This window comes from Giraffa tippelskirchi, chromosome 4 (genome assembly GCF_054371585.1).
Source record: "Giraffa tippelskirchi isolate mGirTip1 chromosome 4, T2T-mGirTip1v1.2.pri, whole genome shotgun sequence".
Taxonomy (NCBI): domain Eukaryota; kingdom Metazoa; phylum Chordata; class Mammalia; order Artiodactyla; family Giraffidae; genus Giraffa; species Giraffa tippelskirchi.
The window spans coordinates 26,103,986-26,129,870 of record NC_137278.1 but is presented as its reverse complement, the minus strand read 5'-3'; the positions used below and the strand labels follow the sequence as shown (position 1 = coordinate 26,129,870).

At 43.3% G+C, this 25,885-nt stretch overlaps 1 long non-coding RNA gene across 3 annotated transcripts in view; it reads left to right on the top strand.

Annotated features, from left to right (window-relative positions):
* LOC145503708 (uncharacterized) overlaps window positions 1-25,885 on the top strand; it is a 211,241-nt gene that overhangs the window by 66,146 nt on the left and 119,210 nt on the right. The window contains exon 5 of one of the 3 annotated variants that reach the window (XR_014051675.1): window positions 15,908-16,052. The exons of the other annotated variants lie outside the window; for them this stretch is intronic. This is a non-coding gene — a long non-coding RNA (uncharacterized LOC145503708). The remainder of the gene's footprint in view (window positions 1-15,907; window positions 16,053-25,885) is intronic. 3 annotated transcript variants of the gene reach the window in all.

Genomic DNA, 25,885 nt, shown 5'->3' with positions numbered 1-25,885 from the left:
GCCAACTTTTTCACTCTGCTCTTTCACTTTCATCAAGAGGCTCTTTAGTTCTTCTTCACTTTCTGTCATAAGGGTGGTGTCATCTGCATATCTGAGGTTATTGATATTTCTCCCGACAATCTTGATTCCAGCTTGTGCTTCCTCCAGCCCAGCATTTCTCATGATGTACTCTGCATATAAGTTAAATAAGCTGGGTGACAATATACAGCCTTGACGTACTCCTTTTCCTATTTGGAACCAGTGTGTTGTTCCATGTCCAATTCTAACTGTTCCTTCCTGACCTACATACAGATTTCTCAAGAGGCAGGTCAGGTGGTCTGGTATTCCCATTTCTTTCTGAATTTTCCACAGTTTATTGTGATCCACAAAGTCAAAGGCTTTGGCCTAGTCAATAAAGCAGAAATAGATGTTTTTCTGGAACTCTTGCTTTTTCGATGATCCACCGGCTGTTGGCAATTTGACCTCTGGTTCCTCTGCCTTTTGTAAAACCAGCTTGAACATCTGGAATTTCATGGTTCACATACTGCTGAAGCCTGGCTTGGAGAATTTTGAGCATCATTTTACTAGCATGTGAGATGAGTGCAATTGTGTGGTAGTTTGAGCAGTTTTGGCATTGCCTCTCTTTCGGATTGGAATAAATGACGTTTTCCAGTCCTGTGCCCACTGCTGAGTTTTATAAATTTGCTGACATATTGAGTGCAGCACTTTCACAGCATCATCTTTCAGGATTTGAAAAACCTCAACTGGAATTCCATCACCTCCACTAGCGTTGTTTGTAGTGATTTTCCTAAGGCCCACTTGATTTCACATTCCAGGATGTCTGGCTCTAGGTGAGTGATCACACCATCGTGATTATCTGAGTCTTGAAGATCTTTTTGGTACAGTTCTTCTGTGTATTCTTGCCACCTCTTCTTAATATCTTCTGCTTCTGTTAGGCCCATACCATTTCTGTCCTTTATCGAGCCCATCTTTGCATGAAATGTTCCCTTGGTATCTCTAATTTTCTTGAAGAGATCTCTAGTCTTTCCCATTCTATTATTTTCCTCTATTTCTTTGCACTGATCACTGAAGAAGGCTTCTTTTCTCTCCTCACTATTCTTTGAAACCCTGTATTCAAATGGGTGTATCTTTTCTTCAAATGGGTATATCTTTTCTTTTCTCCGTTGCTTTTCTCTTCTCTTCTTTTCACAGCTATTTGTAAGGCCTCCTCAGACAGCCATTTTGCTTTTTTGCATTTCTTTTTCTTGGGGATGGTCTTGCTCCCTGCCTCCTGTACAATGTCAAGAACCTCCATCCATAGTTCATTAGGCACTCTATCAGATCTAATCCGTTAAATCTATTTCTCACTTCCACTGTATAGTCATAAGGGATTTTATTTAGGTCATACCTGAATGGTCTGGTGGTTTTCCCCACTTTCTTCAATTTAAGTCTGAATTTGGCAATAAGGGGTTCATGATATGAGCCACAGTCAGCCTCTGGTCTTGTTTTTGCTGACTGTATAGAGTTTCTCCATCTTTGGCTGCAAAGAATATAATCAATCTGATTTTGTTGTTGACCATCTGGTGATGTCCATGTGTAGAGTCTTCTCGTGTTGTTGGAAGAGAGTGTTTGCTATGACCAGGGCATTCTCTTGGCAGAACTCTATTAGCCTTTGCTCTGCTTCATTCTGTACTCCAAGGCCAAATTTGCCTATTATGCCAGGTGTTTCTTCCTACTTTTGCATTCCAGTCCCCTAGAATGAAAAAGACATCTTTCCTGGGTGTTAGTCTAGAAGGTCTTGTAGGTCTTTATAGAACCATTCAACTTCAGCTTCTTCAGCGTTACTGGTCAGGGCATATTAATACCTACCAAAACGGAGCTCTAGCGATTGGCAGCTTCTATCAGCCAAGCAAGTAATTCTCATCCTAGGGCCTAACTTTGCCTTGATTTTTGCCAAGATAAGGGGCTCTAGGGCTCATGCTCCCAGAACTAGTTCATTCTTCAGCAGGATGTTGTGCTAATGTTTGATTCTCCTAGGTATCTTGTGTGAATTAGATCCCTTCATATGGAGGACAGAATGGAAGTCTGCCTAAGAAGCAGGCCTCTGGCATCTGCTTTAAGAGAAGACTCTACACATGGACATCACCAGATGGTTAATACCAAAATCAGATTGATTACATTCTTTGCAGCCAAAAAATGGAGAAACTCTATACAGTCAGCAAAAACAAGACCGAGAGCTGACTGTGGCTCAAACCATAAACTCCTTATTGCCAAATTCAGACTTAAATTGAAGAAAGTGGGGAAAACCACTAGACCACTCAGGTATGACCTAAATAAAATCCGTTACGATTATAAAGTGGAAGTGACAAATAGATTCAAGGGATTAGATCTGATAGAGTGCCTGATGAACTATGGATGGAGGTTTGTGACATTGTACAGGAGGCAGGGAGCAAGACTATCCCCAAGAAAAAGAAATGCAAAAAAGCAAAATGGCTGTCTGAGGAGGCCTTACAAATAGCTGTGAAAAGAAGAGAAGAGAAAAGCAACGGAGAAAAGAAAAGATATACCCATTTGAATACAGAGTTTCAAAGAATAGTGAGGAGAGATAAGAAAGCCTTCCTCAGTGATGAGTGCAAAGAAATAGAGGAAAATAATAGAATGGGAAAGACTAGAGATCTCTTCAAGAAAATTAGAGATACCAAGGGAACATTTCATGCAAAGATGGGCTCGATAAAGGACAGAAATGGTATGGGCCTAACAGAAGCAGAAGATATTAAGAAGAGGTGGCAAGAATACACAGAAGAACTGTACCAAAAAGATCTTCAAGACTCAGATAATCACGATGGTGTGATCACTCACCTAGAGCCAGACATCCTGGAATGTGAAATCAAGTGGGCCTTAGGAAACATCACTACAAACAAAGCTAGTAGAGGTGATGGAATTCCAGTTGAGGTTTTTCAAATCCTGAAAGATGATGCTGTGAAAGTGCTGCACTCAATATGCCAGAAAATTTATAAAACTCAGCAGTGGGCACAGAAAAAGGTCATTTTTCATTCCAATCCGAAAGAGAGGCAATGCCAAAACTGCTCAAACTACCACACAATTGCACTCATCTCACATGCTAGTAAAATAATGCTCAAAATTCTCCAAGCCAGGCTTCAACAGTACATGAACCGTGAAATTCCAGATGTTCAAACTGGATTTAGAATAGGCAGAGGAACCAGAAATCAAATTGCCAACATCCACTGTATCATCGAAAAAGCAAGAGAGTTCCAGAAAAAATTTACTTCTGCTTTATTGACTATGCCATTGCCTTTGACTTTGTGGATCACAACAAACTGTGGAAAATTGTGAAAGAGATGTAAATACCAGACCACATGACCTGCCTCTTGAGAAATCTGTATGCAGGTCAGGAAGGAACAGTTAGAACTGGACATGGAACAACAGACTGGTTCCAAGTAGGAAAAGGAGTACGTCAAGGCTTTATATTGTCACACTGTTTATTTAACTTATATGCAGAGTACATCATGAGAAATGCTGGGCTGGAGGAAGCACAAGCTGGAATCAAGATTGTCGGGAGAAATATCAATAACCTCAGATATGCAGATGACACCACCCTTATGACAGAAAGTGAAGAAGAACTAAAGAGCCTCTTGATGAAAGTGAAAGAGCAGAGTGAAAAAGTTGGCTTAAAGCTTAACATTCAGAAAATTAAAATAATGGCATCCAGCCCCATCACCTCATGGCTGACAGATGGGGAAACAGTGGAAACAGTGACAGACTTTATTTTTTGAGGCTCCAAAATCACTGCAGATGGTGCCTGCAGCCATGAAATTAAAAGACGCTTGCTCCTTGGAAGACAAGTTATGACCAACCTAGAGAGCATATTAAAAAGCAGGGACATTACTTTGGCAACAAAGGTCCATATAGTCAAAGCTATGGTTTTTCCAGTAGTCATGTATGTATGTGAGAGTTGGACTATAAGGAAAACTGAGCGCTGAGAATTTGCTGCTTTTGAACTGTGGTGTTGGAGAAGACTCTTGAGAGTCCCTTGGACTTCAAGGAGACCCAACCAGTCCATCCTAAAGTAGATCAGTCCTGAATATTTATTGGAAGGACTGATGTTGAACATGAGACTCCAATATTTTGGCCACCTGATATGAAATACTGACTCATTTGTAAAGACCCTGATGCTGGGAAAGATTGAAGGCAGGAGGAGAAGGGGACCACAGAGGATGAGTTGGTTGGATGGCAATCCAACTTAATGGACATGAGTTTGTTTAGGCTCCAGGAGTTGTTGATAGACAGAGAGGCCTGGTGTGCTGCAGTCCGTGGGGTCACAAAGAGTAGGACATGACTGTGCAACTGAACTGAACTTAACATTGTGGACACACACTCAGTGATCATCCATCTTTGCAGTTTTCTTGGCTTGAGAAAATGACATCACTTATTCACAACCAGCCTCTTGCCAGATCTTCCATAAAATGCACAACAAAGCAGAATTTTAAAGATGAAGTATTTCTTGTTGATGGAGCAGTCACTGAAGGTGTGATTTTTTTCCCAGGAAGATAGGAGACTAGAGGATGGTACTCTAGTGGCTGCACTGAGTTGAGTTTGGTGGAAAGAACTAATAGGTAATAGAGATTTGCAAAAGGTTGCAGGTGGCTCTTGGCACTGAAGATGGAATAGAGGACAAATGACAAGTCGTGTGGCCTGTGTCCCTAGTCAAGGCAGTTCTACAGTCCAAGGCTGGGTGCCATGAAGAAAAGGTTCATGATCATGGAATATGTGTAGCCTTAGAATGGGTCAGGCTCTCCAGGGGTACAGTGGATGATGGAATAGTTTAGCCATGCCTCACTACTATGGTTTGATATATATATATAGTTTTATATTTAATTTATCCATATTACATCATATGCTATGCACTAAAGAGTAAATGTCTTTAGTTCAGACCTTTTTAGTATGAGTTACTTTGCAGCCTGTCTTCTGTAGCTGATTATAAATTTTTATCCTCTTCTAAAAAATATCAATCATGCCCTCATCCTTTTGAGACCAGGCTGTATCCATAGGTATCCTCCATACTGTTTTCCAGCCTGGCCTTTATCCGAGAGCTCAGGCCAATTGACAGTGGTATTACTTAAGAATTCCACTTGTCACATGGAAGCCCCCTCATTAATAAGTGTCCCCCTTGCCTAAATCTCAGCACAGAGGACAGAAAAAAACTACAAGTTGGTTCTTAGGGATGGTTTCCCAGAAGAAGCCAAGGCTCTGTGGCCTGTTGATTCCTTTGGGAGACCCCCTGAAGTCTTTGGGCCCATTCTTTCTGGTCTGATTTCACCAATCCTACTGTGAATCCATCACCCTCCCTTCCTCCATTTATCTCCCTGACAGACCCATAAATCACATGCATTCAGAATGAAGGCTGTCAGGATTTGCTTGTACTAGATATATGTTTGCTCTCACTCTTGCTCTCTGTGCCTGTGTTTGTGTGTGTTTCTGAGTAGCTTACCATCTGGCTTACTGAGGCCACAGGAGAAGGAAAGAATGTTATGAGGAAGCACAGGTAAGGTGCTATCTGGAAGAGTGTTGGCCTCGCAGGCAAACCCAGTTTGTCTCCTGGGCATCTGTGCACGTACTCATGCATGGAGGTCATCAGTTAGTTCTCTTGAAGCATCCATCACTAGGCTGCCCAACAAGAAAGTCTGGAATTTTCTTGTCACCCGGAGGGCACATTTTGCCTTTAACTGTTAAGTGACAATCTGCCTCATTAGTTCAGTTGTGTTCACATGGGGTCCAGTGGGCCATGTGGCTCCTCAGTTGAGACACAGTAGGCAGTGCTGGCTGGTCAGGAAGTCCCTGAAAAAGCGCGGGGAGCCAGGGTGATGCACCCCTACCCTGAAGACAGAGCTATCAGGGCTCACTCTAAAGGCAATGGGAGGGGCAGGGTTGTCTTATTATCAGGAGACCTGAGCTTCTTGATTCTCATGTCCACAGTCCTTGGTAATCCACCCGGGAAAATGAGAAGGGACCAGTGGACACGAGACCACTTGGGATAACACATGTGTGTGAACTCTTTCCCTCTTCTTTCCTGACCTACTTGTGAGCTTCTTGGGCATATTATTCAGGAAGACTCATGAGGATAAGGGCTTTCCTGGTGGCCCAGATGATAAAGAACCTGCCTGCGATGCAGGAGACCCAGGTTTGATCCGTGGGTCAGGAAAAATTCCCTGGAGAAGGAAATAGCAGTATTCTTGCCTGGAGAATTCCATGGACAGAGGAGCCTGGCAGGCTACAGTCCATGGGATTGCAAAGAGTCAGACTGACTGAGCTAATAACACAAACATAAGGGTAAGGTGGAAAGTTGAGTCTTATAGTGTAATTACAGCCATCGAATCTTTTCATGGGCTTCCCTGATGGCTCAGTGGTAAAGAATCCCCCTGCCAATTCAGGAGACACAAGAGATGTGGGTTTGATCCCTGGATCAGGAAGATCCCCTAGAGAAGGAAATGTCAGCTCACTCCAATATTCTTGCCCGGGAAATCGCATGGGGTTGCAAAAGAATCGACATGACTTAGCAACTAAACAACAAGAAAACCTTTTCATTCTACCTTTGCTATCACTGTTGGCATGATTAAGACCCACTAGAGACTGCCAGAGGCCCAGTATGTAGTCTATAGCTTGTTTTCTTGGAAGACTCTTTTAGCCACTGGCAAGCTCTACTAGTGTGATTGCCTCATTCACTGTTCAATTGTTTTTTCCTTTTGAACAGACACTGCCTGCAATATAGGAAATCGACTTCCAAATTATAGGGTAATTTCTTATTTGAACAAACTCATGCTTAAGTAAAGCAGTGTCCTTCCTCATCTACTATCCAGGTACCTGCGGGGGAGAAATGGGGGCCGTGTTCTCATGGGGCAAGCCCTGCCCTACCCATTCCACACTGTAGGGCTCAGTCTAGGAGTGAGGGCTGTGACTTGTGTCAGTGTTATTACACACACACACACACACACACACACACACACGTGCAGGGGATGCTTTGGGGGTTTGTATCCCAGATAACTGGGCCCCTCCTCACTCCTGACCCAGGCACTGTGGGAAAGTGTGTCTTCTCTTCGCTTGGACTCTGACATTGGGAAGCAGAAAGCCGTGCATCGACTCAGTTGATCTTGGGGTTGGAGCTGCGTGTGTGGCGTGGGAAGCATTCTTAGCTCTGAATGTGCAGGCGTGGAGGATAACCGCATTGGCCTCACTTGTTAATCCCCTGCTCTGCACAGAGCAGTGTGTAGGGAATGCATGAGTTCAAGGCCCGGGCCTGCCCTCCAGTGGGTCAATCTGGAGAAGACGCAAGTGAAGCAGAGCATGTAGTGAATGACGGGCGGACCAGAGGAGATGCCAGTTGTCAGGGAAGTTTTCGGGCAGAAACTGGGTCTGAGAGTGATCAAGATATGAAACAAGAGCCGTGGTTCCTGCTTTCCAGTGTGGACAGCGGATGAGGGGATGTGGGGGGCGGGCTGGGGTTCTCTCTTGAGACCCCTAGAGGCACCCAGGTTTTCCAGGGAGAGTGTTCACCTCAAGGTTACCTGCCTGCAATGGCCAAAGGATAGATTTTAGTTTTTATTTTTAGAAGTTATTTATTTATTTTATTTTTGGCTGCTCTGGGTCTTCATTGCTGTGTGTGGGCTTTCTCCAGTTGCACCGAGCAGGGACTACTCTCTAGTTGCGACCTGGGAGCTTCTCATTGTGGTAGCTTCTCTTGTTTGTGGAATACGAGCTCTAGGGCGTGTGGGCCTCGGCAGTTGCAGTGCACCAGCTTAGTTGCCCAGGGGCATGTTAGATCTTCCCAGACCAGGGATTGAACCTGTGTTCCCTGCATCGGCAGGTGTATTCTTAACCACCGCACCATGAGGGAAATTCCTCATGGATAGAGTTTAAAATATAGGATAGAATTTAAAATAAATGTCTGCTGCCTCAGGTGGTGCTCTGCCTGTGGGCCTAGAGGATTCTCGAAGATCCAAGACCCAGGGGCCACACCGGGCGACTAGCCCTGAACAGCCACTTTTTGATCTCTTTAGAGTTTTCTTTGAGCATTTATATGACAACAGGAAATTTCTTGGAGGGGGAGTAGGGAGAATATTTTTAGGAGGAAGGATATTTAAAAAAATGACAACTACTGCAAGATTTTGAAATTTGACAGTCGCGCACAACATTTTCCATCCCCATCATGAAAATTTGCCCAATTTCTTGGACCTTTAAATACCACAGATAAGCTTCAGTTTCTGGCCAGGGGGAAAGGGCTCACGCGGAGTTCTGTGGAGGCTCAAAATGACACCTGTGTTGGGGCTGCCAGTGACTCTGCTATTTCAGTCCCAGAGTTCCTTCTTTCCCCCTAATTGGCTGGATGCTAACCCTCCACATATAGGACTTGGCTTCAGAACACCTAGTTTTAAATTCCAGCTTCAGCAGTTTGCTGGCTGTGTGACCTAAGGTAAATGACTTCACCTCTCTGGGCCTCTGTTTCCTTATTTGTAAAATCAGAAAAACTCCATTCTAACCTCCCGTAGGTTCTGGGGAAACTTATATGCTTTGTGGTCAGGTATTACAGGCCAAAGGCCGTGAGAGATGCTGGGTGTGTGATGTGGGGCTTGCAACTTAGTCAGAAGACATGATTAAAGTCAAAATTCGAATCTGATGGGAAAACACGATAACGTGTTGAAAGTGTTGTAATAGGTGTATGTGTGTGCAGAGTTCAGTGATGGCTGAGGGAACAGGGCAGTGGAGGTGCAGGTAATAGGTCAGGAAGAGCTTATGTGAAGAGACGTTTGACCTGAGACTGGAGGGTGAGGAGCCAGGGCAAGCAAGCGTGGATGTGGGGAGGGTGGTCTAGAGAGAGGATTCGGTCTGGGCATGGGTGCAGCCCTCGGGCTTGTGGAGTTCATGACTGGGTGGGACGGACGCATGTGGTGCTTGTGTGAGGTGGGCTGGCTGAACAGACTGAACCTGCTGACGAGATCTACCCTGTGGAGTCCAGTCTGGCTCTTTGGATGAGATGAGTTTGCTTTCGGTGGCATCTCTCATGACTGGCTTTTCTGAAATAGCCCTCTGGTTCTGCCCTCCACCCATCTCTAGCCCACTCCTCTGCTTTCTTTGCTTCAAAGCAGTTCTCACTGTCTGAAACTACTTGTCCCTTTAAAATTAATTTTTCCCTCAATATTTACTTATTTATTCATTTTTGGCTGTGCTGGGTCTTCATTGGCTTCCCAGGTGGCGCTAGTAGTAAAGAACTTGCCTGACAACGCAGGAGATGTAAGAGATATGGGTTCGATCCCTGGGTCAGGAAGATCACTTGGAGAAGGAAATGGCAACCCACTCCAGTATTCTTGTCTGAAAAATCCCACGGACCCAGGAGCTAATCCATAGGGTCGCAAAGAGTGGGACATGACTGAAGCGACTTAGCACGGGTCTTCAATGCTGAGCATAGCCTTTCTCTAATTGTGGCGAGTAGGGACTGCTCTCTAGATGTGGTGCCCAGGCTTCTCATTGTGGTCGCTTCTTGTGTTGCAGAGCACAGGCTCTAGGGCACAATGGGCTTCAGTAGTTGTAGCTCTTGGTCTCCAAAGTACAGCCTCATAAGTTGTGGTGCTTGGGCTTAGTTGCCCTGCGGCACGTGGAATCTTTGATCCCAGGGATTGAAGTGGTGGCCCCTGCATTGCAAGGTGAACTCTTAACCAGTGGACCACCAGGGAAGCCCCCTTAACTTTTAATTTAAATTAAATTCTTAACTACTCTATCCTCAGCGTTGATGCATGTAGTTGGCATACAATAGACAATAAATATTTTTTTCAAAGGATGAGGAAGCAGCAAATGAATTTACACATATAAAGACAGAATTAGCACTGGTGTGCAAGAGATGTCCTAAGAGACTTAGTCAATTTTGTGGATGAGGAAGTAGGAGGTCACCTTCTTTGCTGCAAAACACTCTGAGGCTGGGAAACTGAACATGGTTCCCACGTATTTAGGAATGAGTGTCTGTGCCTCTTCTGGTTTCTGCAGAGAAGAGAAGCAGAAAGAGGCAGTGGCTGAGTTGGAGAAGCTCAAGAATAGCAAGAAGGGATATGTCACCTCCACATTTCTGCCCTGGCCCCAGAAGTCTTTGTGATCTTGGTGGTAGGATGGATGTCTGCTTTGGGCCCCTGGTGTGTTCTGAGGTTTGAGGCCCCCTTGGACACTCTGCCACACTGGAAAATACGTGCTGTGTTGGATTAATGTGGGCTTCCCTTGTGGCTCAGCTGGTAAAGAATCCGCCTGCAATGCGGGAGACCTGGGTTCAATCCCTGGATTGGGAAGATGCCCTGGAGAAGGGAAAGTCTACCCACTCTGGTATTCTGGCCTGGCAAATTCCACAGACTGTGTAGGCTGTGGGGTCGCAAACAGTCGGACATGACTGAGCAACTTTCACTTCACTTTGGGTTAATGTGGCTTCATGAAGTGCATCTCAATTAAGCTTATTTCCACAATCATTCACAGTAGCTGCTACTGTCACTTTTATGTTTCCCTGGAGAAAAGATTTTCGGAAGAACTCATGAGGCCATTTATGATCTCTGACTCCTCCTAAGTTGCCAAGTAGTGATGAGATAAGAAGAGGAAGTGTTTGACATCTTTACTGCTCTGAGAAAGTTGGTTGCACATACTCTTGTTGAGAGCACCAGATTTAGACAATACATGCCTCTTTAAATTTTTTTAAGTTAAAAAAATGTATTAAACTTGTTACAATATTGCTTCTATTTTATGCTTTTGATTTTCTGGCCTCAAGGCATGTGGGATCTTAGCTTCCTGACCAAGGATAGAATCTGCACACCCTACATTGGCAGGCGAAGTCTTAACCACTGGACTACCAGGGAAGTTCCTAATACATGCTTTATAAATAACCATATCCCCGAAATACCTGTTAGATGAATCTTTTCTTATCCACTGACTTACTCAACAATTCCAGAGATGCATTTTTCTCTGGCTCTGAAGACTCAAAATCAGTTTGTAGAGCCCCATATTAACTTCACTCCAGTCTGGCCAAATAGCTGATGGCTAGTGCATCAGTCCAAGCAGAAGAGTTTAGTGGGAAGATGACATTCAGAGCAGGATCAGGGAGAAAAGACCAACAGGGACTGTGCACCCAGGGACTAGTAACCATGGGAAGCCATTAGGCCTGAGGGGCAGGGCAGGGCAGGGCAGGGCTAGGGGCCAGGAGTGTTACTGGACCCTGATGAGACCCAGAGCTCTAGAGTCAGGCTGTGGCTCAGCAGCTGCTAAACTAGAAAGCAGTTAAAACCAGAACTAAGGTGGGGTGCAGCCAGGTTTCTGATGGGGAGTAAGTGCACACCCCAACCTTCCTCTCTTCCTGCCCTTTGCTTTCCTGCTGGTGCTTCTCATTGGCCAAGATAAAATGGAACCTCCTGGGCAGAGAGCAGAAGGGAGGGCAGAAGGCTATTGAAAGATTGTGGCAAGCAGGCTCATCAGCCTAGAACATAAACATGAATGTAGCCAGAAGTTTCTTCAACAGAATCTGGCAGTGAGTTCCTTTGTAAAATGAACAATCCCAAATATCTCAATAAATAAATGTCTTCATTCAAGAAACACGCATCAAGTGCCTCCTGGGGTTGAGCTCTATATTTGGTGCTGGTGCATTTTACTTCGGGTTTTCTTAAGGGAGGCACTTGCCTACAGAGCCATCCTGGATAATAGACAAAAATAATAGTCTGTGAGTCTTCTGGGATTTCTTTTTAAAAAGTCTAACCCTTGTTTTGAGGACTTTGAAACATCTTTGTACACCTCTGCTGCTACTGCTAAGTCGCTTCAGTCGTGTCTGACTCTGTGCGACCCCATAGACGGCAGCCCACCAGGCTCCACCATCCCTGGAATTCTCCAGGCAAGAACACTGGAGTGGGTTGCCATTTCCTTCTCCAATGCATGAAAGTGAAAAGTGAAAGAGAAGTCTCTCAGTCGTGTCCGACTCCTAGCGACCCCACGGACTGCAGCCTACCAGGCTCCTCCGTCCATGGGATTCTCCAGGCAAGAGCACTGGAGTGGGGTGCCATTGCTTTCTCCCTTGTACACCTCAACTCTGGCCAGATCTCAGTGTTGCTTTGGAGAGTGACTGAAGCCTTGGTATATCCAGTTGGGTCTTGAGTCCTGGTTGTATTTGCACTCAGTTGGGCCAGTCTGGTTATGTATAGAGACCTCGAAAATTCTCTAACTGGGGACCATGAGTAATTCCTAGGACACAATATTGGGTGAGTGAAGAGCTGGGGAGACGTCTGACTGAAATATTTCCAAGCCCACCCGTGGCCTGAGCGGACCTGCTTGACTAGCTCCAATGAACCGACAGAAGTTTGAAAAGCCCACACCCCATATTGTGAGTCTGCATTGAGTTAGCACCTGTCATTTTAAGTTAAATAATTTGGATGTGACTACTGGGTATTTTGCACAAACTTCTTAACATTTATCTGTTGCTGTGCATACGTTTCTTTAGTAATTGGTGAAGATTTCTTCACATTGAAGAGAGATTAGCAAGTAGGATGATTGAAAAACAAAAGGTAAACTGGAAAAGCTGAAGGGAGAATTTAATCCACTCTCTCATTTTTAAAAGATCTTTAAAATTTATTTTTTAAATGAAATATAATTGCTTTACAATGTTGTGTTAGTTTCTTCTGTACAACTAAGTGAATTAGCCATAAGTATACATATATTCCCTCCTTCTTGAACCTCCCTCCCACTCCCTACCTGCTTCCCACCCTTCTAGGTCATCACAGAGCACCAAGCTGAGCTCCCTGTGCTATACAGCAGCTTTCAGCTAGCTATCTACTTTATACATGGTAGTGTATATGTTGTTATATGTCAATGCTGCTCTCTATATTTGCCCCACCCTCTCTTTATATGGATGGAGAAACCAGGGAGCCCAGAGGGTTGGGAAATACTCAGGGTCATACCAAGATGATGGAGGCGGAGCCAGGGAGACAAAGGGGCAGGTCAGGCATGGCTGAGAAGCAGGCTGGCCATGGCCAGAGGCTCCCAGCCTCCTCTTGGTGTTCCTGCTATTCTTCCTGGGAAGCTTTCCTAAGGTGAACAGCCAAGGCAGTTGACTGTGCTGGTCTCATAGGTTCTCAAGGCTCTCCTTGGCCTGTATCCTTCTCTGTGAATACTCTGAAAGAACAGAAAATTTCTCTCTCATGTAGTTTAGAAATGAGTGTTGGAAAATGGAACAGTTTTTTGAATGTGAAGAGCTTGGGACATGAGGGCCTGAGATTTGTGCCTAGTTAGTCATGTTGCTGGGAGATTTATAAGCTCTGCCTCCAAACTAGCATTCTTTTCTTGCAACGCTGAAATAAGAGCTAACATTTAGTGGGTACTTATCATGCACGAGTCATTGTTTTTAAGCCATTTACATTATTAACTAATTTAGTTTTTATGGACACCCATTGAGGTATATGCTCCTTTTATTTCTGTTTTTATATGCAGAGCCTAAGCTGAGAGGTCACATGACTCACTTATGGCTGGAGTCAGTCAGTGTCCACAATAGAATTTCTGTCTCAGTGTTTTGACAACTCAGCTCATGTTCTTGACCAGGGAGCTACAGAACCTCTCTTTTCAGCATCACCCCTGCTATATCTGTGAGATGTGGTTTGTTTTCTCAGGCCCTTTCAACACAGAGCTGCAAGTATTGGGTTGGCAAAAAAGTTAATTTGGGTTTTTCTGTAATGGCATTTGGAAAACCCTGAATGAACTTTTTGGGCACCCCATTCTTTCTGTCTGCTTCAAAAAACATCAGGAGTAAGTTTTTGCTTTGTTTGTGACTGAGTATCACAGTGCTACAGCAGTCTCCACCTAAAAGACTTTCAAGTCAGTTTACGGTGAGTCTATATAGGCTTTCTCTGGCCCTGAGCTGGACAGCCTCGTGCAGTGAACAAACTGCGTGTCTGAACAGCCCAGTTCAAAGTATCCTGGTTCAGTGGCACAGCTAAAGGTTACTCAGTGTTCTTAGGTTTCCAAGAATCTTTCCATGAGTTTTAGGAAGAACATTGTTTTGTTATTATTAAAATTTTGAAAAGCCACAGATAATAATTATAGCAACATTTTTCTTATGTAGCATTAATGTACAATGGTGCAAGACCACTGTATTATTAGTTGCATATTATAGGGAGAGCAACATAGACCCAGGCTCATGTTCTACAATGATATGGACAGCAACACACATGAGCACCCAGGTCCATTCCTTTCTCTACCTCCAACTGCATGTGTGACTTTGGGCATGTTCTTTTCTCTCTCTGGGTCTCTCTCTTACCATGTACTATATATGAGGCTAACTCCAATTTCTGAGTTCTTTTCCAGCTCTGAAATTCTATGACTTAACTAAGATCAAAGCAAGTTGCTTGTTAATGGACGTGTTTTATAGATGACATGGTTAAAAAAGGATTTGAGGTGGCTTATAGGATTAAAATGCACTTAAACCAGGATGGTTAAAAATAACAAGAGAATTGAAAATAATGAAAAGCAATGCAAAAGAGATGCTTCAGGCACCAAGACTGAGTGAGTCACTGAGGGTCAATATCATGTCTGGAGTTCCATAATCCCAGGATGTTGCTGCTGAAATTAACCCAAGAGACCGTGGCTTATCCACAATCCCAGCTTCTTAGATCTCTTGTTCAGAGCTTTCTGCTAGCAAGTGTATGTTATTTTCAAATGAAGCAGACTTGGAAATCTAGCTTTCTAACCCACAGAGCCTCTTGGTTATTACATTTGGTAGCTCAGCCAGGAATGGAATCCAGGTCTCCTGACTTTCTTTCACTGCTTTGTCCATGGCAGCTACCGCCTTCTCTAGTGCCATGGACTCTTCACCATAGAGTACAGGCTGGAATTTGTCATACATATAGTTTTGTTTTCATAAACAGTGTCTCTCTGATTCTCTTAATCTTCTGAAGGGTAGGCAGGAAAGGTAGTATAATTCCCATAGTATATCTGAGTCAATGGGCTCAGAGATGTCGAGTATTTTTCCCGAGTTAATGGAGAATTGTGCCCAGGGTGTTGACTCTTAAGGGTGTCTATTTTGGGCTTTGTACTATCAGTCTGTCTGGACTTCTGAGGACTCCAGGTGTTCTATTGATGTGCCGATAGTACATGTCTCAGGAAGTAAAGTCAAGACAGCTTATCCAAGGCATCACGACCCACACACAGCAGAGCAACCATCAGGGAGAACTGGAAAGCAGAGGGGTGGGGGTCCTCAGAATTGAACCCTGGCCCCAGATGCAAGGGTTTGAGTTTGAACTCTGTTATCTCAGGTGTTACTTTTATGCTATGTAAGTACATAAAACGTCATGCTATATGTTGCACAAGTCTTGGGACTGAGACTGATGATATTGTGGGAAAGCCCGAGTTTGAAGCAGGTTAAATCTCTCTGAGCACAGCGGGGCTTTTCATCAAATTCAGCTGCAGGAAACCCTTGAACTGGGCCACACGGCTACTGAACATGTCATCAATCAATCAACAAGTATTTCTTGAGACAGCAATGTGAGAATTCAGTGAGGTCACCTAAGTCACAAGTTAGGAGGGTGGCATGGTGCTGAGCAAAGACATGGGCTTGAGAAGCTTTCAGAAGTAGGTCTGAAGACTGGCCCCATATTTTATGAGCTGTATGTATAAGCTTGTAAAATCACCGAATCACCTGACCTCATTGTCTCAGTTTATCCATCTATAAAATGGAGGAAATACCTACCTCATCAGACTTTTGAAAAAGCACTTGTTTACTATTAATTCCCTCTTGTTTGTCCAACATTTAAAAATACAAAGTGACAATTCATTGCTAGTTGCCAATTAATTATTCCTGTGTACTTGACATTGTACAAGGCAAAAGAGGGCGACATGGTCTCCTTTTTCCTTACAGAGACAAGACTGTCCAACAGATAAAGCAGGAAAGGAGAGGCGAGGCGATTGAGGGTTTCTGGGCTTAGCAAGAACTTTATGGATGAGACAGAGATGGATCTTGTTGGATGGAGGAGAGCATGCAATGTGCGAGACGGGGATTCCAGGTGAGAAGGGCTGCAGAAGCAAAGACTGGGATATTTGCAGGAGCATGAAGGCTACTCTGACCAGAGTAGACAGGAAATAAGGAAAATAATGATGAATAGTGCTCAGTGGGTGAGGCAGCAAATGGAGTTGACCAGTTTAGACATATTACACGAGACTGGTACAGAATGCTGTAAGCTTTTTCAATAGAAGAGTGATAGGACTGGGAGTTTGAACTATGTCTTCCTTTTTTGTATCAAAATTCCATAAAATTTTTAGCATAGGGCTTGATGTTTAAGGATGCTTGGTAGTTATCTACAAAATATTATACAAGTGATTATAGAAAATCAGTCTGACAATGGTGTGTTCAAATGTAGACCCTCCCACCTGAAACCAAATGACTAAACTCAGCCAATGGGAGGAACCAAAGAGGCCAGGCTGGATTTGCATTTCCACCTTGGTTCAGGTTCATTGCAAGTGACTCCATTGATTTCATTTAGGTTTTTAACTTGTGCTTTCTAGAATACAAGAAGTGTAAACACTGGTTGAAAAAATGCTGGCACTACACTAAGAGTTCCACTTATTCTTTCCTCTCCTAGGCTTCTGCCCTTTTCAAAGACTTCTTGTGTTCCTTATGGACCACTTTGTTGGCTTGAAAATATATACATAACATCTATTATGATACACACATATAGTCTTTTTAACAATTTTTATTACAGTATAATTTTCATAAAATAAACTGTATCAATTTTAAGTTTAGTGTTTCATGAGTTTTGACAAATATATATACCTCTGTTTGGTATAGTTTTAAAATATACGAATGAAATCATACTGTACCTACTATCCGGCAACTTGTTTAGGCATTCGACTATGTCATGAACATTTTTCTTTCACCACACTGACCTCTTTTTAAATTACTGCAGAATCCCCTGGTATGAATACCTTTAATTTATTGGACTGTTTCCTTGTAGATGGATATTTGTATTCCCTTCATATATCACAATTCTAATGGAGTAATGAGATGCTTTTCCACTTGTCTTCGATAGAGTAACAGGCATTTCTATAGACTGGATTACTAAAAGTGAAATCTTTTGGTCAAAATCTTTGAAACTAAAAAATGATCACAGTCATCCTTGGAGTTATTGTGGGTTTGTTTCTAGACCACTGCACTAAAGCAAATATTGCAATAATGTGAGTCACACAAAATTTTTCTTTTCCTAATGCATATAAAAGTTATGTTTACACTGTAGTCTATGATGTGGGCTATATCATTATAACTAAAAATGGTGCATTTCTTAATTAAAAGTACTTTATTGCTAAAAAATGCTAAAAATCATCTGAGCCTTCAGTGAATTGTAATGTTTTTGCAGTAATAACATCAAAGATCACTGATCACAGAGATCACATAGCAAATATAATGAAAAATGTATGAAACATTGTGAGAATTACCAAAATGTGACATAGAGATGTGAAGTGAACAAATGCTGCTGGAAAAATGGCTCTTATAGACTTTCTTGACAAAGGGTTGCCACAAACCTTCAATTTGTCAAAAACACAGTATTTGCATAGTGTAATAAAGTGAACTGCAGTAAGATGAGGTGTGCCTGTATAACATCTTAGGCTCCCATAGTATAAGAAAATGCTCCTTTTCCAAAGTGTTTTCAATTTGAAGATTATCAGACATTACGAATTTCACCAATCTGATAGATGAAAAAATAGTAACATGCTGTTTTAATTTGCATTTCCCAAATTGCTGGAGAAGGTGAGCATTTTATGTTTGCTGTCCATTTGCGTATCATCTGTGAATTCGCTATTCTTATATTTTGTTTTTGCTACCTGTTTTGCTTTTTTGTATTGATTTATAGGAACTCTTTTGATATTAGGTCTTTTTTCCCCTACTCAGTACTCAAGTTAATATGTTAAAGGTTATCCTAGAGCAAGGTTGCTCAAAGTTTGGTGTGCTGAAGCATCACTTGGAGGTCTTACTTAGACAGAGACTCTGATTCAGATAGTCAGTGAATCAGCCTGAGAATGTGCATTCCTAACAAACCTTATTCATTGCAAATATTCATTGGAAGGACTGATGCTGAAGCTGAAACTCTGATACTTTGGCCATCTGATGTGAAGAACTGACTCATTGGAAAAGACCCTGATGCTAGGAAAGATTGAAGGCAGGAAGAGAAGGGGATGACCAAGGATGAGATGGTTGGATGGTATGACGAGCTCAATGGACATGAGTTTGAGCAATCTCTGGGAGTTGGTGATGGACAGGAAAGCCTGGCGTGCTGCTGTCCATGGGGTTGCAAAGAGTTGGACATGACTGAGCAATGGAACTAAACTGAACAAACCCCAGGGGCTTCCAATACTGCTGGTCTACACACCATACTTTGAGTGACAAAGTCATAGGGTTTATGAGGTTTTTTGGAGAAGGTTAAGAGTTCATCATGCTCAAGGAACAATGTGTGGTAGATTTTTCTTTCATTAAATGAAACCACTAGGAATGACTTAATGAAAGTGATCAGTGTAGAAAGAAGAAGCCAAATATAATAGTGGAAATGACTGGTGTCATAGCCTTTTTAGGAAGCTAATGGGTGCTGATATGGTGGGAGGTTGGCCTTTACATTTTGAGGTTTAAGTTCCACCTTGCATGCATGCTAAGTCACTTCAGTCATGTCCAACTCTTTGCTACACTATAGACTGTAACTCGCCAGGCTCCTCTGTCCATGGGATTCTCAAGGCAAGAATATTGGAGTTGGTTGCCATGCCCTCCTCCAGGGGATCTTCCTGACCCGGGGATAGAACCCTTGCCCCATATGTCTCCTGCATTGGCAGGTGGGTTCCTTACCACTAGTGCTACCTGGAAAGCCCAAGTCCCACCTTACTTACCTTTAGGTCACTTAGCTTTCAGTTTCTACCTTGAGAGTGAAAAAAAAAAGACAGTAATCCCTGTTATCATTATTATACAGAGGTTTTAGGAAGACCAAAGGAGAAGTATTGATATGTTTTGTGACCTGTAACAAGCTAGAATGCAGTAGGCATTGTACCTGTCCAGGCAAAGCGTCTAAGGCTTATGAGCATCCTATCTGGTTGGCGTCTGCAATAAAGGCAGAGTGCTTGGCAAAGTTTTGTATTGCTCCCCAAATTCTTACTTAGTCAAATTCTCCATCATAGCATTTGGATCATCTTAAGTATTTCTGAGTCAATTTAACAGTAAGGAGCCATTTTAGGATTCCATGAATATTAATTGTGTCAAGAATCAGGTGTTGAGTTCGGCTAGGTTATCATAGTCTAGTTAAATGAGACACACACACACACACACACTCTGAGCCAAAATATAATTCCCAAATTACATGGTAATTATAATACAATATATGTATAAGAAAAATGCAATATAATAAAATATGAATATTACAGTATGAATTGTTCCAGTTGGCTATCTAGTTTTTTATTAGAAATGTTTCCTGTTCTGAAGACACAGCGAGACAATATTCTGATCGCTTTCTTTGCAGTTGGATTATTAGTGTATTGTGAGTAGGAATCACCTGTGTCATTCTGTGTCATTTTAAGAAGGGAATTTAGCTCTTAAGACTATTTTCCATAGTCTTAATTCCCTGTCTGCTGTTCTGAACACATGGTCCTAGCCCAGAGTTGAGTGTATGACAGAAAGACTGTGGGTTCCAGAATCTCATGTGGTAGGTCTGCCAACAATAGGTACCACCTGTTTTGGACTTTCTATGAGCAAGGTGTTTATTTATTGTATTTGACACATTGTATGTTTGGGGGCTTGTTCATAGTAGTAGTTAGAATTATCCGTACTAATGCACTCTAATTCACATACGTCATTGAGATCCTTTTCAATCAATATCTAGAATATGCATTACATTTCCCTGGCAATCTACTAGAAGACCTAGGGTAGATAAAGTGAAAGTGAAAGTGAAAGTCCCTCAGTCATCCCCAAGAATTCTCCAGGCCAGAATACTGGAGTGGGTAGCCTTTCCCTTCTCCAGGGGATCTTCCCAACCCAGGGATTGAACCCAGGTCTCCTGCATTACAGGTGGATTCTTTACAGCTGAGCCACAAGGGAAGCCCAGGAATACTGGAGTGGGTAGCCTATCCCTTCTCCAGCGGATCTTCCTGACCCAGGAATTGAACCGGGGTCTCCTGCATTGCAGGCAGATTCTTTACCAACTGAGCTATCAGGGAAGCCCAATAGGGTAGAGAAGTAACAAGGAAAAGGTGATGTCATAACCTGATGAGTATGGTTGGAGAGACTTTCCAAGGTGGATCATTTGATATGTGGGGAAACTTCTGATTGTCCTTAATTTCAAGTTGGTACTGATGAACCCATTTGCAGGGCAGCAGTGGAGACACAGACATAGAGAACAGACTTGTGGACCCGGGATGGGGAGGATGGAGAGAGTGGGACAAATTGAGAGAGTAGTATTGAAACATATACATTACCATACGTAAAATTAGATAGATGGTCAGTGGAAATTTGCTGTATGATGCAGGGAGCTTAAATCAGATGCTCTGTGACAACCTAGAGGGGTGAGATAGGGTAGGAGGTGGGAGGGAGGTCATATGTACACCTATGACTGATTCGTGTTGCTGTATGGTAGAAAACAACACAGTATTGTAAAGCAATTATCCTCCAATTAAAGATTTAAAAAAAAAACAAAACATGGATAAACAACAAGGACACAGGGAACTCTGCTCAATGTAATGTGGCAGCCTCCAAGGGAGGGGAGTTTGGGGGAGAATGGATACATGTGTATATATGGCTGAATCTGAAACTATGATAACATTGTTAATTGGCTATACCCCAAAACAAAATAAAAAGTTTATAAATTTTCAATAAAATAAAACATATGTTGTATCTAAAAGAAAGGTCAGTAACTTTTAATAAATAATCGTTATGAAGCTTAGAAATGGGGCCGAGAGAAAAGGTTAAATGCTCCATGTGACAATCTCCCTGTAAGTTCTTTTTTGCTGCCCAGGGCTGGAACAAGATGGCTGTTCTTTGGAGAGTGAAAACGGAGAGAAAGTCCTGTAGTGTTTCTGTTTGATGTTTTTGGCAGTGATGTTGAAAATTCTAGACTGAAACGATATTGTATGAAGTCTGGACCAATTGCCTTGTTAAAGTCAAATGGATTTCCTCTCTTTGCGCTGTCTGGATCAATTCTTGGAGGAGTTAGTCAGAGAATTTGGTCTCTCAGTTGAAGCAACATATTGTACTGATAACAGGCGAGAGCAGAGTCTGATTGGACTCGCCAGGCCTTTCCAACTCGCTGCTCGCGTGAGCATTAGGAGGGCTTTTGCAAAATAAATAGAGCTTGCTGAGGTCTGCCGAGAAGGGTTCCAGAATATGTTGACCAAAAGTGGAATGTTTAATACTCCACAGTAAAATTTTAAAAAGGAAGAAAAAAAAAAGAACCGTGGAATTCTGAGTTCCACCTGTTAAATTATTTGTCCTTCTGAGACAAGCAGGAATGAAAGGCGTATGTTCAACATCATTTTGGACCCATTTTCTGTGGCGGGAAACCAAGGTAAACACATTTTTCCTGATGTAATTGTTGATATTAGTTCAGCTCACATGATGCAGGCATAGCTGTGTGAACCATTTTATTTGGACCCGTCCTCGGCTCGAGTTGGACATGCTGGTGGGAAGCCTGTAGCCTGGAGAACCTACAGTCTGGGAGCCCCGGCTCGTGTAGGGAGCCCCCAGGCCTGGATGTTGCCATGAAGGTGCCCTTGGGCGTCCTGGCCTCAGGTCTCATTTCTTTGCCTGTGTGTTTGAGAGCATTCAGCTCATCTCCTCACTTGGATTAAACCTGATTTCTTATTTGAATTGTTTCAGAGAATTATCATTCCCCTCTTCTAGTTTTACTTAGATACATATATGTGGTTCTATTATAAATACTAGAGTTTTTCTTATAATTCTTTTTTATCTTTGGCTCTTTTTTCTCTCTTCCCCTCACCCTTTGCCTCCCACCAATCTACCTCCCTAACCTAGTATGTTTTCTTTCCTGTTTTCCTGCATACTTGTGTATTTATGTACAAACACATATTTTCACTTTTTTGTGTCATTTTTAATCTTCCTTTCTTTCTGCTTCTGGTTAACAGTAGTTTCCAGGCTAGCCTCCCCAAACACATGAAGCCCATGATATGGTTTATTTCTTCACTTGTTTTTCCACAATCACTTGTTTTTTGTTTTGTTTTTTTCTTTTTTCTCCATTTTGGTAACGCTGTGCCAGGTCCTATGCTAGTCATCGCAGATACAAACATAGACTGGATACAGACCTGACCTCAGAGAGTTAGTGCTGTGAGAGGAGAGCCTAGGGGTGTCTAGAGCAACTGTGAAGACCACCACACTCCTTGTGTCTTTGGAAGAATTTGTTCTGCATCCCACTTTGCGTGCGTGAGTGCGTGCTAAGTTGCTTTAGTTGTGTCGGACTCTTTGTGACCCCATGGACAGTAGGCCACAAGACTCCCCTGTCCATGGGATTCTCCAGGCAAGAATAGACAGCAAAGCTGTCACTGTAAGGACTGAGGACTCAAACTTGTTCCAGCCACTGTGACTTGCTAACTTACATAGAGGTGACCCAGAGAATGAGGCAGCTCTTACAGCCCCATCATGGTGCAGGGCCCTTTAAACTTGTAGGACTCAGCCCGTGATCTCAGGGGAGCTGGCCTTCCTGGGGACTGGATGGGACAGACAGACATGACACCAAACAGCACCATTAGCAAAGCCCTTGGTTGGGTTAAACCTTGCTGGCCTCAGTTGTCTGTTTATACCAGAGATGCCTATAGGAGAGAAAGACATGAGGTTGAAGCCATCAGTTCATATCACTGAAGTGTCATCTGGGTTATCAAGTCCTTGGGAAAGGACCCAACCCTAAGGTGATGTAAATGTGTTTCATTTGCTTGCTTTTGTTAGGAAGACTTTGGAGCCTACTATGTGATTCAGGAGAGCAGATGCATGGACCACGTGGTGCAGGGAGGGGAGGAGGTTCTGGGTAGGACACAGAGGAGCTTCTGCATCTAGACCCTTGTGCTCCTTCCATCTGGCCCTGGACAGCTGTTCCTCAGGGAAGCCCTTAGATATCACCTCCACATTTTTGAGGCTGTCCTGGGAGGAAGCAGGGCAGGATGAGGGCTTCCTTCCTGTTAACCCTCTGGGGCAGGGGGAGGGTGGTGTCAGGCAGGCAGAAGAGGGCATCCAGCCTGGGTGTGTTCTGCAGAGAAGCAAGCTGGGCTGCAGGGTGCATGGTCACTCGGGGAGAAGCAGTCATGGGGCTCTTGGTTTTGAAAACAGAGCAGCCCCCTGTGCCAAAGTGATGAACCCCTGGCACAGTAAAGTCAGCCCAGAGCCAGCACGGTAGGTATGTCTGCTGTGTTGAGGGGGGCGGGCCAGTGATGCGCAAACTGCTATGAACCCTATATAAGACACTCACAGGCTGCTTTTCCATTATTGAATGAAAGACAGTCGTCAGTGCTGACGTTCAAAGCCATGGTTCCTCTGTGTCCTTAACATGATACAGGTGGGCCTTCATTGGAAACACCTCCTGCTTCTCCAGCTCGGTTCTCATGAAAACAAACAATGCTGCCCTTTGCCCACGTTGGAAGAGGTGACTGTGAAATCCCTGTGAGCTCCCGGTGCACGGCACGGCTTCAATCAGATCCTTCTGCCGGGGTGAGGACCCACACACACGTCCCAGGAGCTCCCCGGGCATCCGTGTGGAGTCCCTCAAGCAGCGCACTGGTAGTGACCGTGGCATGGCTGGGCAGACATGGGGCAAGGGGTCAGAGCCCCAGCAAAGGTCAAAGTGCAGCTACAGCTGGGAGGTGTCCTTGTTGTTGCTCAGGAAACACTCTTCCAGTCCAGGCTTTGAGTGATTCCCTCCTTCCCTTTCATTTCACAACTGCTGCTCAGATGTGAGGGTTAAAGCAGAGAGCCTTGAAGACAATGGAAGAAACTGAAGTCTGGAACCTGACCGCCTTCTTGTGAAAACTCCAGCCCTGCCACTCTGTGCCAGCCACTGAGCTGTTCTGCATCTCCCCCCTTTATCGGTCAAGTGTACATCATACTAGTGACAATCTCATAGGGCTGTTTTGAGGGTTAAGGGAATGGACACATGTAAAGGACTTATAGTAATGTCTGGTACTGATTAAACACTCAGTGGTAGCTGTTACTATTATTAATAAAGATTTTCAAGGTGTTTTTGTTTTTTTAAAAAAGATAGGTTTTGTTTTTTCCAAGGGAAGTTATAAGATCACAGACAAATTGAGGAGGAGGTACAGAGATTTCCCAAATAACCTTGACTCCACCCGTGCACAGCCTCCTCCATCACCAGTGTCCCACACCACGGTGGTGCTTTCATTACAATTGATGAACCTGCATTGACACCTCATTGTCACTCAAAGTCTATGTTTTATGTTAGGGTGCACTCTTTTTCTTAAAATAATTTTGTTTATTTATAGCTGTTCTGGGTCTTCACTGCTGTGTGGGCTTTCTCTAATTGTGGAGAGCAGGGGCTACTTTTTATTGTGGTGCTTGGGCTTCTCTTAGTGAGGGCTTCTCTTGTTGTGAAGCATGGGCGCTAGGGTGTGCAGGCTTCAGTAGTTGCAGCACGTGGGCTCGGTAGTTACAGCTCGAAGACTCAGAGCACAGGCTCAGTAATTGTGGTTTATGGGCTTAGTTGCTCTGCAGCATATGAGATCTTCCTGGATCAGGGATTGAACTTATGTCTCTTGCATTGGCAGGCAGATTCTTTACCACTGAGCCACCAGAGAAGCCCAGGGTTCACTTGTGGCATTGTATGTAGATTTGGACAAATGTATTATGACAGCCATCTACTCTTATCGTATCACACAGAGTAGCTGCACTGTCCTATAGTCCTCTGTGCTCGACATACTCACCCCTCTTTTCTCTAGCAACTATCAATCCTTTTCTGTATCCATGTTTTTTGCCTTTTCCAGAATGTCCTATAGTTAGAACAAGACAGTGTATAGCCTTTTCATATTGGCTTTTTACGTTTAGTAAATGCATTTAAGTTTCCTCCATGTCTTTTCATGACTTAACAGCTCATTTCTTTTTACTGCTAAATAATATTCCATTGTCTGATGTGCCATAGTTTATTTATCCATTCACTTACCAAAGGACATCTTGGTTTCTTCCAAGTTTAGGCAATCACAAATAAAGCTGCTATAAACAGCTCTGTGCTTATTCTTGTGTAGAAAACTTACTTTTTAAATTACATTAGACATAGAATATGTAGAATTTACCTCTGCCATCTCGGGATTTATATAGATCAGGATTTATACTCAATTTTCAACTCCTGACTCTCACAAATGTCAGATGTATGTTTCTGTGCCCAGGCTGGCAGCAATGCCATCTCTAGGGTACCCAGTTGTTGGCCTGCCCTTCAGTCAAGGGACCCCTTGCCTGTCACTCTCATTTTTCTTCATTTGTTTGTGCCTTAATGACAAAAATCTGAAAGCTTGGGCATAGATTGTCCCTAAATCTTCACTGAGGTTTTTCATGGTTTTCCCCATAGCCTCAAGTTAAAAAAAAAATTATTTTATTTTTTTGTTTAGTTGCTAAGTCATGTCTGACTCTTTTGCAACCTCATGGACTGTAGCTCGCCAGGCTCTTCTTTCCATGGGATTCTCCAGGCAAGAATACTGGAGTGGATTGCCATTTCCTTCTCCAGGGGATCTTTCTGACTAGGAGTCGAACCTATGTCTTCTGCATTGGCAGGTGGATTCTTTATTATTGCGCCCCCTGTTAAATGATTACAATACAGTGTTGCAAAGGAGTTTCACAGAATTTCTAAGGCATTAAAAAATGTGAACT